Raw genomic sequence first — 12,208 nt, 5'->3', positions numbered from 1 at the left:
CAGCCTCCAGGTGGGGCCTGGAGGTCTCTCAGAATTAAAATGTACCTCTAGACTATAGTTTGAGCTGCCTCTTGGCATCCTCTCCCCAGAATCTTTTACCCACCAGATCTTCCCCCCAAATCTTCTGCAAAGCCTTTCCCGTCTCTCCCCATGGTCTGCCCTGCCTTCCTCCTTCACCTCCACCTTACTGCCTGCTTTGGTTTCAGGGCAAGGGGTGCATCTCTCTGGGAACTCTCCTCTGCCTGGCATCTTTGCAGGCATCAGCAATGTCAGACTGCCACAGGGCATGCTCCCACAGGGCACAGAACATCTTCTCCTGAAGAAACAAAAATCCTCTGGGCTCATCCCGTAGGCCAATTCTGCATTCATGAGTTTAGAAGCATGGTCACAGGAATCCAAACTATGAACACTGAAGGCACAAGGAGAAAAGCCAGCCACAAAGCCAACAAAAGGGTCTCCCACACAAGGCTGTTGTGCAACCCCCACTTCTGCCACCTCACTCCATGCCAGCAGAGAATCACTGCTTTCGAACTGGGAGGCAGGCTGGGTGGGAGAGGAGATGCTGAAATCAACAAAGGGCTCCAGGATGTGGGATAAGAGTCTCAGAAGATTACCCAGAATGAAGAGGGTGCCTTCCAAGGCTCTACATTCCACAGGGCATGCAAGACAGAGATGTTCTGCCGGGCCTTCGGTCAAGGACAGCAACAGGGGTAGCCTTTGGCACTCTCACACAAGTCCCCATCCTTCGTTACCCCTCCCCCCAGGGCTGGAATTTTTTCCGCCATCCTATATATGCTGTATTTTTGCCATTTTGACTATGTTGTTTTATGCATTGGTATTTATTGGGTTGTTTAATTTACTTTTAATCTGAGATTGTATAGTATTTTGTTGTAAACCACCCTGAGCCCTACTAGGGAAGGGTGGCCAAGTAAATTCAATTTAATAAGTGAATACATACATACTTACAGCAGTCCCAGATTCTTCAGTGTGGATGCTGTTGGGTAGGGAGACTGCCTAGTCTCTGAAATCAAAAAGTTATCGAGGGGGGAAATGGTGCAGGTGGTGTAGAAGATGTGTGGGAATGCCCAATCAGGTTTTTAGATTGGGTGGGGGGAAACAAAGACCTATTTACTTAAAGTTTAAAAGAAAGGGGCAGTTCAAAGAGCAGAAATCATATCCTGTAACACTGGAGAGGCAAAAATATTTGTTTATTTTAAACATTTATTAGCCACCTTTCTACCTTGTGGAACTCAGGAAGCTTACAATGGCCCTGTTCATACGAGGCAGTTTGGGCCGGGAGTGGGCCGGATTGGAAGCGTAGCAAACGGGTGCGATCTCACGCCAACATCTGGCTGGCGTTGCACTCCCGTCTCCGATCCGGCCCTTCCCCCGTTGACGCGCTTCAAAAGTGAACCACCTACCTTAGGTGGTTCATCCGTTTGCTCCACATCACCCTGGATAAATAAGTGTGAGGACCAAAAATCTTTGGAGTCAGAGGAGGGAGATTTTAGTGTTCTGCGGGGGTTCTCTGTCAAAGCACGCAAAGCAGCAGCATGCCAAGGAAAGGGACTACTTAGCATAGGGTTTTCAAGTAGAATGTCTTGTATTTAAAAGACAGCAGGCCAAGCCCTCCTGATGGGCCAGACTGAGCTCTAACCTCCGCAGCCATGATCTGTTTCTGTTGAAGCAGAACATTTTTAGCACCTGAAGAGATTTGGCCAAAGCCAGTGCCGGTTCCTCATACAGAACTCAGCACTGCGAAATAGGGATTGGAGCCTCATTCATTTGGAAATCTACCCCACTGCTTCAAGCCCCAGCACGAACAGGCTACTTCTGTTGCAGCCACTGGCCAAGTGATGTGTGACCACTCTTCCGGAGTGGGAAAGATGCTCCTGGGGCCCAGGCAGGATTTCAAGGGAGGACTCCCAACATCAGCTTTTTGATTGCTCTCAATTCAATGCAGAAAAGCAGCAGGCAAGTCGGACGCTGGGTCCCAAAAGGCCTCCCTCGCTTAGCGCAGCCTGTGGCTGATTCTGTGTTTTATTTACTGTTTTATTGCAGGAGACAAAAGATGACAGCCAACTATTTATTAAACTGGAAAATACACAGCCTCCATGAAGCCTTTCTATTCTCATCATGATCCACTTTGGTGCCTTTGAAAACAGCCAGGCTTGGTTTTGCCTTTAACTCAGAGAAGTCGGGTTTTGGAATGATGGATTTCTTTCTCACCCATCTCTGCATGAGACCAGAGAAGGGGGTACCTGCAGCTTACACAGAGCAGCCCAAGAGGAGGCCAGGCTCTACGGAAGCCCAACCAGTATCGAGCCTCAGATAGGCTGAAATGAGGCACAGAATAAATCAGAATACCTAAGCAGGGATCTTGCCACAGGACTGCAACATACAAAAGCATTCACATGAACAGGCCCCATGCCACCCAACCCCCAGTCCTGAACCTTCACCACCCTCAGGTGCATTTTTGAATGTAACACAGGAATCAGTTCTCCATCAACTTCCCTTATTGTCAGAGTCATCCTTCATGTGCACACAATCCCATGGCAGTGTATGGGGAGAGGGCACACCGAGTGCCAAATACCTGGGGGAGTTCAAAGACTGGGAAACAGGCAGCTCAAGATCCTTTGAAGGTAGAAAAGAGGGGACTCACCTTGTCAGGTGGCACCCCTCCTGAGTAGGGTTGCTAGCCCCCACATCCAAGAGGGTGGGATCCCCCGCTTTTGGGGGCTTCTCCCCACCGCAGACCAGCTGGCCAGCAGGAGAAACCTGCCCCCTAAACAGCGATGTCGTGCGGGGTGGTGACCCTCTGGTTTTGGGGCAAAACTCTATGATTTGCGGGTGAATTTGCCTTAGTGTTTCACCCAAAAACCAGAGCATCACCCCCACATCGCCAATGTGATGACATCATCACATCGCACGGTCCCCACCCACCCCTCAGAACACCCCACAAATTGCCCTGCTGGATCAACAAGGGGACCTGGCAACCCTGCCCCAGAGCTACCCAAGAAGATGCAGAATTCTAGCATGATATCCCGTTCCACAGAGCCTGTAAAACAGAAATGTTTCACCAGGCGTACGGCTGAGGCAGTGAAGCTACCATCTAAACTGGCCTCCCTCAGTCCCCTCCCCGCCATTCATTCCGTCACTGTACCAGTCTCCACTGACACACAGGTTGCACAACCTCACCTTGGATAATTTTTGTTATTAGTGCCTAAGTTGCCATCTATTTTTAATTTTGATTTGTTACTATATTAATTCACTTTTAATAATTAATTTATTATATTGTTTTTAACTGGTTGTTACCCGTCCTGAGCTTTGCTGTGTAGGGGAAGGCAGGCTAAAAGTCTAATAAAATCAATAAATATATAGCAGAGAAGGAACTTTGCCAGCACTAGACTCTGCCCTCGCTTTACAGCCTGCAGCATCTTTCTCAGTTGCTCACCTGCACCTTCACTGGACTCAGGCGCTTTCTAAAGATATTGTTTCACAGAATCTTGATCCACTGGGGGAAGGGAGAAATAATTTTGTGGCAGAGATGCTATGGAAGAAATACAATTATCTCAGACCACAGCTTATGAGACACTCTCGCCGAGAAAAATAGCAAAGGATGAGAGGGTGGGGGATCAGACACGTAATGGGAGCAGGGCTGGCATTCCCTCACCTCCAAAAAGCACAAAACAGAGTATCTAGTATTTTTGTTGAAACTGTGTGACAACCTTAGCTATAGGGGTATGAATAGGGACACAAATGAGCCTCAGACATGAACAAGCAAGAAGGGTCACTCAGCAACTACACAAAGGCTAGCACAGTGGAGATGTGCAAGTAGGGGGGCAGGGAAGGGGAAGCATCCCAAAGGCCTATGCCGCAGGCTGCCCTCTGCTGTCTCCAAGCACAGCACCAGCTGCCTCTCTCTCACCTGGCATTATTAACTTAATGGGAGCTGTTCAAGAGGTGGCCCGTTAAAAGGGCAAGACAAAGAGAAGAATCAGAAAGCACTTCCTGGGGGGCGGGGGCATCACACAATCTGTGTCTGTGCAGAAAAAGACAAACTTTTGAAGTGAATGAAAATGTGGCAGAACGCAAAAAAGGTAGCACAGCCCACAGGATTCTGGATGTGAGATTTATTTATACTTGTCCAGAAAACTCTACAGCCTTTACTTTCCTCCAAGCAACCAACCTAGTGATTTTCTTCCAGACAAAGCCCAAACACCTGCATTTTGATCAAAAGCTCTCTTTTTTTTTAGAAAAGGGCCCCCAGCCCTCCTGCTCCTGATCATTCTGGGCCTCTATAACCTCCCTCCCCCCGCCATACCTTAGGAGCATGCACCTGGCTCTCCAGCAAGAGAGCAGGGATGAAGCAATTCAACTTGCCCGCCACAAAGAGGACACAGGGACAGGGGCTCAGGACCTATTGCCCAGCTGACTCCAGTCCCACAGCTATCCTCCCCCACCCACTCAAATTACCAGGTACGACCTGACCCAAAATTAAGAATTATGTCCACAATCTGGAGAGAAGGCAAAAGGCTTTCAGAAGCATCAATGATGGGAAATAATAATAATAATACCACCACCACCCGGAAGCCACAAGCCTCAGAACTTAAAGCTTGGGGGGTGGGGGATAAATCCCAAGAGAGGCTGGGGAGAGATAAACAAGGTGGGCCCTGGCTCATGCAAAGGGACTAGATCATAGAATCATAGAATGTTAGAGTTGAAAGGGACCTTGCAGGTCATCTAGTCCAACCCCCTGCACTCCGCAGGAGCATAGCCGAAAGACAGCCCTACATGCCTACAACATACCTGAAAGATGGTCATCCAGCCTCCGCCTGAAAACGTCCAGCGAAGGAGCATCCATCACCTCCCGAGGCAGACTGTTCCACTGCTCAACCACTCTTACAGTTAGGAAGTTTCTCCTGATATTTAGCCAGTAACGACTCCCTTGTAATTTCCACCCATTAGATCTAGTCTTGCAATCTGGAGCAAGAGAGAATAGATCTGTTCCATCTTCTACATGACAGCCCTTCAAGTACTTGAAGACTGCAATCATGTCCCCTCTAAGCCTCCTCTTTCCCAGGCTAAGGTAAAGTAAAGGTAAAGGTTTCCCTTGCTCGAAAGCCAGTCGAATCCGACTCTAGGGTTGCGGTGCTCATCTCCGTTTCAAAGCCGAAGAGCCAGCGCTGTCCGAAGATGTTTCCGTGGTCATGTGGCCGGCATGACTGAACACCAAAGCGCACAGAACGCTGTTACCTTCCCACCGAAGTGGTACCTATTTATCTACTTGCAATTTCTTGCTTTCGAACTGCTAGGCAGGCAGGAGCTAGAACTAGAGACAGGAGCTCACTCCATCATGCGGCAACTCAGGTCTCAAACTGCTGAACTACCGACCTTCCACAGCCTGCAGTTCAGCGTCTTAACCACTTGAGCCACCGCAGCTCCTTCCCAGGCTAAACATACCCAATATTTTGGCCACTGACTCCACAGTGGCACACTCAATCCCATTAAGCTGAACAAGCTTTGCTTGTTCAATTTATGTATGGAAATGCAGAAGCCCAAAGAGATGTGGTAATGCTGAAGACACTTCCAAGCAGGAACTCAAACAACCCTTTTGTGTCTTCAGCCCCATTCCTGGCTACAGCGACATCATGGACAGGTGGGGCCCAGTTTTTAACACCGTGTACAAGGAAGGAGGGAGGGTCAAATGGTGCACGGTGGGAGCAGCAGGCATGACATTAGTCCTGCAAAAGGCAGCCGCAGGTTTGTGGGGGGGGGGGGGGGGGGCAAGCTGGACCAAAGTACTGACAGCGGGGGAGAGACATCAGAATTACCTCCACCCCATTTCCCCAGGCAAAAAATCCCCTTAATAAGGGAGGTATTGTGCCTGCCTTTACCCCACAACAATAGCTTAAAGCAGCCAGAAGGGGAGCGTGTCCAGTGGTGACAGGGAGGGAATTCATCCTGCCTTCCACAGCTCAGCAGTCCCAGCACAGAATCCCACCCCCCCACCCCCCACCTGATATTTATATGCCTGGAGTTTCATCCACAAAACTCCAGCTTCGCGTAGCATTTGGCCCTTAGCCTATTGAGGTTTTATGCTTGCATTAAAAAAAATAAAACCTAGAAATTTTTAAAAAGGCATTTTTACTAAGCATCAATATGGAAAGCGTGCCATGACTCAGTCCAAAGGCAGGATGTAATTTTCCCATTTACTGCTTTGCCTCCTACACCGTGCATCCAACTCACCCTGGCTGAAATAGTAGCATTTGTGTATACTGCATCTTCCTCTTTTGTTTTGAAAGAAACAGGAAGAAAATGGCATCCGTGGGGGGTTTTTTGTACCTTTTCTTGGCCCAAAGAACTCCATGGGACATGCCAACATTTTCCACTATGAGCCAGTCCAAGAAAGATATTCTCTCTCATTGTTCTGCCCCCCCCCCCAACGCATCAGGCGACTCACGTACCCAAACTTGGTGCTAAATCTCCCGTTGTAAACCGGCCTGTATATGAACAGACCAATGCTTTATTCTGTTTGCTTCTGCTTCCGATTAAATTCCGATTTTTAAAGCCATCGGGAATTCCTGAGCTGGCAGGGACAGGTCCTCAGGTTAATGTTTTCTAACTTGGTTGTTCCATTCCCGGGTGGTGAGAAGCCACTTGTCTGAAGCTATTTGGTTTGTGAAACGGGGTGGGGGGTGGTGGAGAACATATTGAACTTCATTCAGTTTGTGTCTGCTCCTATACAGCAGAGCTTCATCACGGATACTGCCGCTGCTGCCGAAAGGGTTCCCCTCCTTGTTTTACACACACCAACTCAGAGACGGGCCTTCTTGGCTACGGTGACGCATTGAATCACCAGTTCAGAAACGGAAAAGGCCAGGCACGGATTCCTGCCTCTCCTGCACAGAGGGAAAGTTAACAGATCCCACCAGCCGAGGACCCTAATCTTGCCGAATTACCCTAACAAAAATCATTTTCCTGAGCTTACAAACATTTCCATACCAGCTTTGCTTCAATAGCATTGATTTTCAATTATGCCTCTACAAATGTGCAGCCAAGGCACTGTCTTCTCAAGGCACTGCTCCAAGTTTATACGGGAATGAATTTGGCACCCCTTCTCCATGCTGACTGTGGCTACAGAACTAAATACTGCTTGTAGGTATTTGGAGGATAGATTCCTATGTGCAGAACAAGGAGACAAGAGAGGCTCTGTCAAAGGGATGGAACTCATACCCTAGAAGAAGGAGCAATGCTTGCCATTCATTCAGAGCATCCTCTCTGGAGACCACATGTAACTCAAAATACATTCCCACCATATGCACACGATTCAAGTGGAGGCCCTGGGGATACTGTCTCCTGATTGACCTCAAGACTCCTCCCATACAAGATTTTCTCCACACTATTACTCACACCACCCTGACTTGGATAGCCCAGGCTAGGCAGATCTTGTCACATCCTGGAAGCCAAGCAGGGTCAGCCCTGGTTAGTATTTGGATGGGAGATCACCAAGGAAGTCCAGGGTTGCTATGCAGAGGCAGGCAATGCCAAACCACCTCTGAACATTTCTTGCCTTGAAAACCCCATGAAGTCGCCAAAAATTGGTTGTGACTTGAAAGCAAAAATAATAATAATTACTCATACCCAAGGAAAATAAAATAATATTTGAATCTTTCCTCCCACTTGGATGCCAGACCCATACAGGAAAGGCATAATTGAATGCTGTATATCTGACATTAGTCAAATTATTATTGTGCAAGACTGGAAGAAGAACAAAAAGCTGCTAAAATCCCTTTGTATCCATGCGGGGGGGGGGGATTAGAAATGATGCTTATAAAAGGAAACACCAAACAATAAGTCCTGGAAATAACAAGCCCACTCCCTCAAGGAAAGATAATTATGAATTGAATTTGTTCACAATGAATTTCTATAAAATAAATCAATGGATTCTTTTATTTTTGGCAGACTGCAACCGCCTCCATGCCTCCGTGCTGTGTTCCTTGTGGATTATCCCAACAATTGATGGCGCGACCTCTCTGCTCCGTCACAAATTAACATCACTTGTCTTCTGTTTGTTTCGGAACCAGAATTTCAGCCCTCGTCCCAGTTCCCCTTGAATACTGCCAACCAGCAACATCTCCCCTTTTCCTCGCTGGGGATGCAGCTACAGCACCCATGAACATCCTTGCTTACAATTATTCTACAGAATAAAACTGCAAGCCGGCGGCACGGAAAAAAGACAGAAGGTCGCAGCCGGAGCAGGCACTCTGGGGCTCCATGCTAAGACATTCGGGCAGGCTGCCAGACCTAAGTCCTGTGCTTTGGGTCCAGCCCAATTTTCCCATTCAAGTCTAAGCCACAACAAAGGCAGCAAAAGACAGCGAGGTGAAGGAAGACTCACTGTGGAGCTTCGCCGTGTCCCGGGGAGACTCGGGCTGCACACAGAATGCAAAGAGTCCACAGGAACGTGATGCCCTTCTTACAATTATATCCAGGCCATGAACAAACAAAGATCTGGCCTTTTTTTTAACCCTCTTCAGTCTCTACAAATGTTTGCCCTGATCCAGCAAAGCAGGCTATTAAATGAAACTTCCTTGGGATGAATTCTTTTGCCACGGCAATCAAAACATCAAATATGACATCTGGAGAGACAATTGAAAACGCAGCAATTTCCTTTTGGAAGGGCTTTTGCATCCCTAAGGTTTTGATGTCACGGGCTGCAGGGCAGCGCTGGGGGGAAACCCGGCTTTCCTGCATTATTTGGCAAGCCTGCAAAGATGGGAAGGCACAAAACATATGGATGGATAAATACGGAGCGTATTTGAGTCAAAATAAGTTTGCTTCATGGGAAGAATCAGAGGACACTTACAACTCCAAAAAGCAATTCATTCAGCAGTATCTAAAATCACTGGAAACCCCTAATTTATGCCAACTACCATACATGCCAGTTAATTCAATCATTCCAGATTTACACCACAGTACTTTGTTGCTTTGAAAGCATCATTCTAATGACTAGCTGCATTTGCACCAGTTACAATAAATTGCACTTTAAAAACAAAAGATTACGTTCAGAATTCCATGACGGCCATTCTGGAAAATCTAAAGATGTGGAACAGTGTGGAACATCTTACTTCATTTGCATCAGTCACATACTGTTTAAAACACTGGAATAAATTCCCGTTGAGATACAAATCAGTGCAAAAAATAAATAAATAGCCGACTTTTGGCTGCTGCAGAGAGCCACCGATTTCCCACCACCTCCAACACTCAGAATTGCCTTCTCAGAATCAAACCTTGTAACCGTTTTACAAGGCAATTCCATTTGAAATCCAACAAGCTTCCCTCTTAAAGCTCTTTCCTACCTCTCACTTTATTAAATCAGATTTTCTATATCAACATGGAGTGACAAAGAAATTAAATTTGAAGAAGCAGGGAGGAGAACATTGTCGCATCCCTAAAAAGGGGGGAGATGACAGTGCACTTTGGCGTCTGCAAGCTGTGGACTTGGAGCTAACCTGAAATCGCTGCCGGCTGCTACAAAATTCTCTCTCGCTCTGTCTTTTCAACTTCCTCCTCTCATTTGGCATTTTTATAAAGGTTAAATGAGCAGGTTTTTGCAGGGGGGAAAGCAGTCACTCAAACCTGACTAGTGTTGATTTTTTGCATACGCTAACAGGCAAGCTCTCGGCACCCAGCATCAACAGAATCTCTACTGGAGACAGATCTGCGAAGCAAGGAAGTGCAAAGAATTATCCTTTCCCTCTGAATACCTTGGCATTATGGCATGCACATTCAAGAAACAATGATACAGGCACACCTTCAGTAATCTACTACAAACTGTTCACCTCCACTGAAAGTTAAGCAAAATATTGGTCAACTGCAGTGGTCTTCTCTGTAGTCTCTACAACCCTCCCCCTCCCAAAATTCCATGCGTTGGGATGTAGAAGGCAGCTCAATATGCTGCCTCCTCCCCCCTTAATGGTGATTTCAAGGACCAGAGAGGGGAAACAGTGCCCCAGAGACATACATTTTGGATGGTGTAAACGCAACAGAATTAAGCAGCCTGGACAGACAATCCCACTGAGTTATGTTTACAAGCCAAGTGCACTCCACAGATGGAAATGATCAATGAAGGCTCTGAATGCAGACTTGGGCATGCCCAAATGAGCGGTCTTCCCTCTCAACAATGCACATTAATTTTGGCTGTTGGCAAATACTGAGAACTGTGGAACCCACTGAACTGCGGATGGGGGGGAACCACACTCGGAGTCAAAGAAAGAGACTGTTGACTTCCCAATCCACTCCCCCACCACCACCATTCTGAAACCACTGAAACTGTCTCCCCCCCACCCCATCCTAAAAGCCTGTCTCCCTCAGGCCACACACACACATATCACTTGGGCAGCACCCAAAATCTAGCTAATCAAGTAGAATCCAGCAGCATGTGCAGTCATGAGAAAGCTGACAAGTCTCTGTTTGAGCCTTCCTCTTCAAGGGTTGCCTAGTTCACCCTTTGGTGGCATGTTAGAAAGCAAATGGAAGACGGTGGCCCGGGCAGGAGGCAAAGGGCCTGGGGAAGAAAGGGGAGCTCCTGAGACCTACACACCACCCTTTTGTTAATAGCAGTGAGCACGGTGAGCACACAGCTTGAACTGGACAGGTCTGTCAGCATTAAGATTGGTTTGCTGATAGGTTTGGAGGAGAATCCAGAGTTCACACTGCAGAGAAAACCATAGACTCCCAGAGCCACACGGGCCTTCAGACCAGGGAAGGGCTGCTACTACTCCCCACCCCACCCCCATTCACAGGAGGTCTCTGTGGAGCTTCAAGAGTGTTCATGACCGGCAAAGCAGTATTACAGTCAGGCATGAACAGTTTGACCACTGCAAAGCATCCAACACACAACAAGGAGAGGGGAGAATAGTGTCACCATGCAAAACGTCCAGCAGCACTTCCACGGTCCTCTGCCTTTGACAGATGAGCACTGACAAACAGTTGTTATTGGCTCCCATGGCTGCAGCCCCCGCCCCCGCCCTCCACAACTCCACTGGAGTTGGTACAGCTGCCCCCTTGCCAGGAGGAGAACCAAAAAAGGAGGCTACAGTGCCAGCTTCTGTTTCTGCAGCAGTGGCGGCAGCAGCTGCCTGGGGCAAAGGATTGCCTGGCTGGGAGACCCAGCAGCTCCTGCTCCGGTCAATGGAGCTTGGACAGGAGAACTTCCCAAATGAGGGGGGGCACTGTTCACCAGCGGGAAGGGGAAACATCTGGATTTGGCCCATCTCGGACACCAAAAGGTCTTTGCAACTGCACTTTACACCGGGCACCATGAGATTCCCAACCCTGTAACTTTCCGAAGTCAAAGCAAAGAGAGCCGTTTTAAGCAACAGAGATGATGCTGAGATTTGAACCGCCTGGAACAGAAAGTGGGGGGAAGGGGGTTTTTTTTGTTTTCCTTAAGGCACTGGACCTGTTCCACTTTTATCATTCATTTTGTGTTAAAAAAAAAAAACATTCAGCGGCTACTCTTGCTCGATCCCCTTAGGAATTCAATAAAACAAAGCAACTTATGTAGCTTTCAATGAAACCAGCAAACGCGACAAGCAGAGGCCGGTGGGGTCTGCCACCCCCGCGACTCCAAAGGCCCAAATTCAGTCCACAAGCCAGCAATCCCCCGCAGAGGCATCAGCAAGAACTTGCTGCACAAGAGCGTCCAAATGTCAGCCTCTCTCCTGCTCCAAGAAGATCTCCAGGCAGCAATCGGGGCACTGCCGGCTCTCCGGCCAAGTCCCGGGCCCCCAGCCTCCTTTGAGCGCAGTCACGGCTGGACCCGAGCATCTCCAAGGGGAAGCAGCCGAACAAGCCAGAAGCATCCTGGAAGAGCCAGGCAAAGTTTGCTCTTCTTCTTTCCAGCGCAAAAGGGAAGCGAGAGGAGCGGGGAGCGCCTGCCTCCTCGGCACGGCCACGCTGACCTTTTTAGTGCTCGAGTCCCAAGCCAAACCAAACCACTCCAGCCGGGCATCCTCCAGCGGGCAATCCTATCCGGTCACTGCTGCGCTCAGAGATCAGGCACCCCCCCCCCTCCCCGTGCGCGCCACGGAGCCGCTTTGTCCTTTCTTGCGCACGCTTTTAAAAAAACCAAACCCTACTCAACTCTTTGCAAATTCAGCTCAGCGCTTTGGACGTCTTCTGCGCACGACCTCCCCCCCCC

This window comes from Gekko japonicus, unplaced genomic scaffold (assembly GCF_001447785.1).
Source record: "Gekko japonicus isolate JY-2015 unplaced genomic scaffold, Gekko_japonicus_V1.1 scaffold99, whole genome shotgun sequence".
Classification (NCBI taxonomy): domain Eukaryota; kingdom Metazoa; phylum Chordata; class Lepidosauria; order Squamata; family Gekkonidae; genus Gekko; species Gekko japonicus.
Note: the sequence above shows the minus strand (reverse complement) of the source record.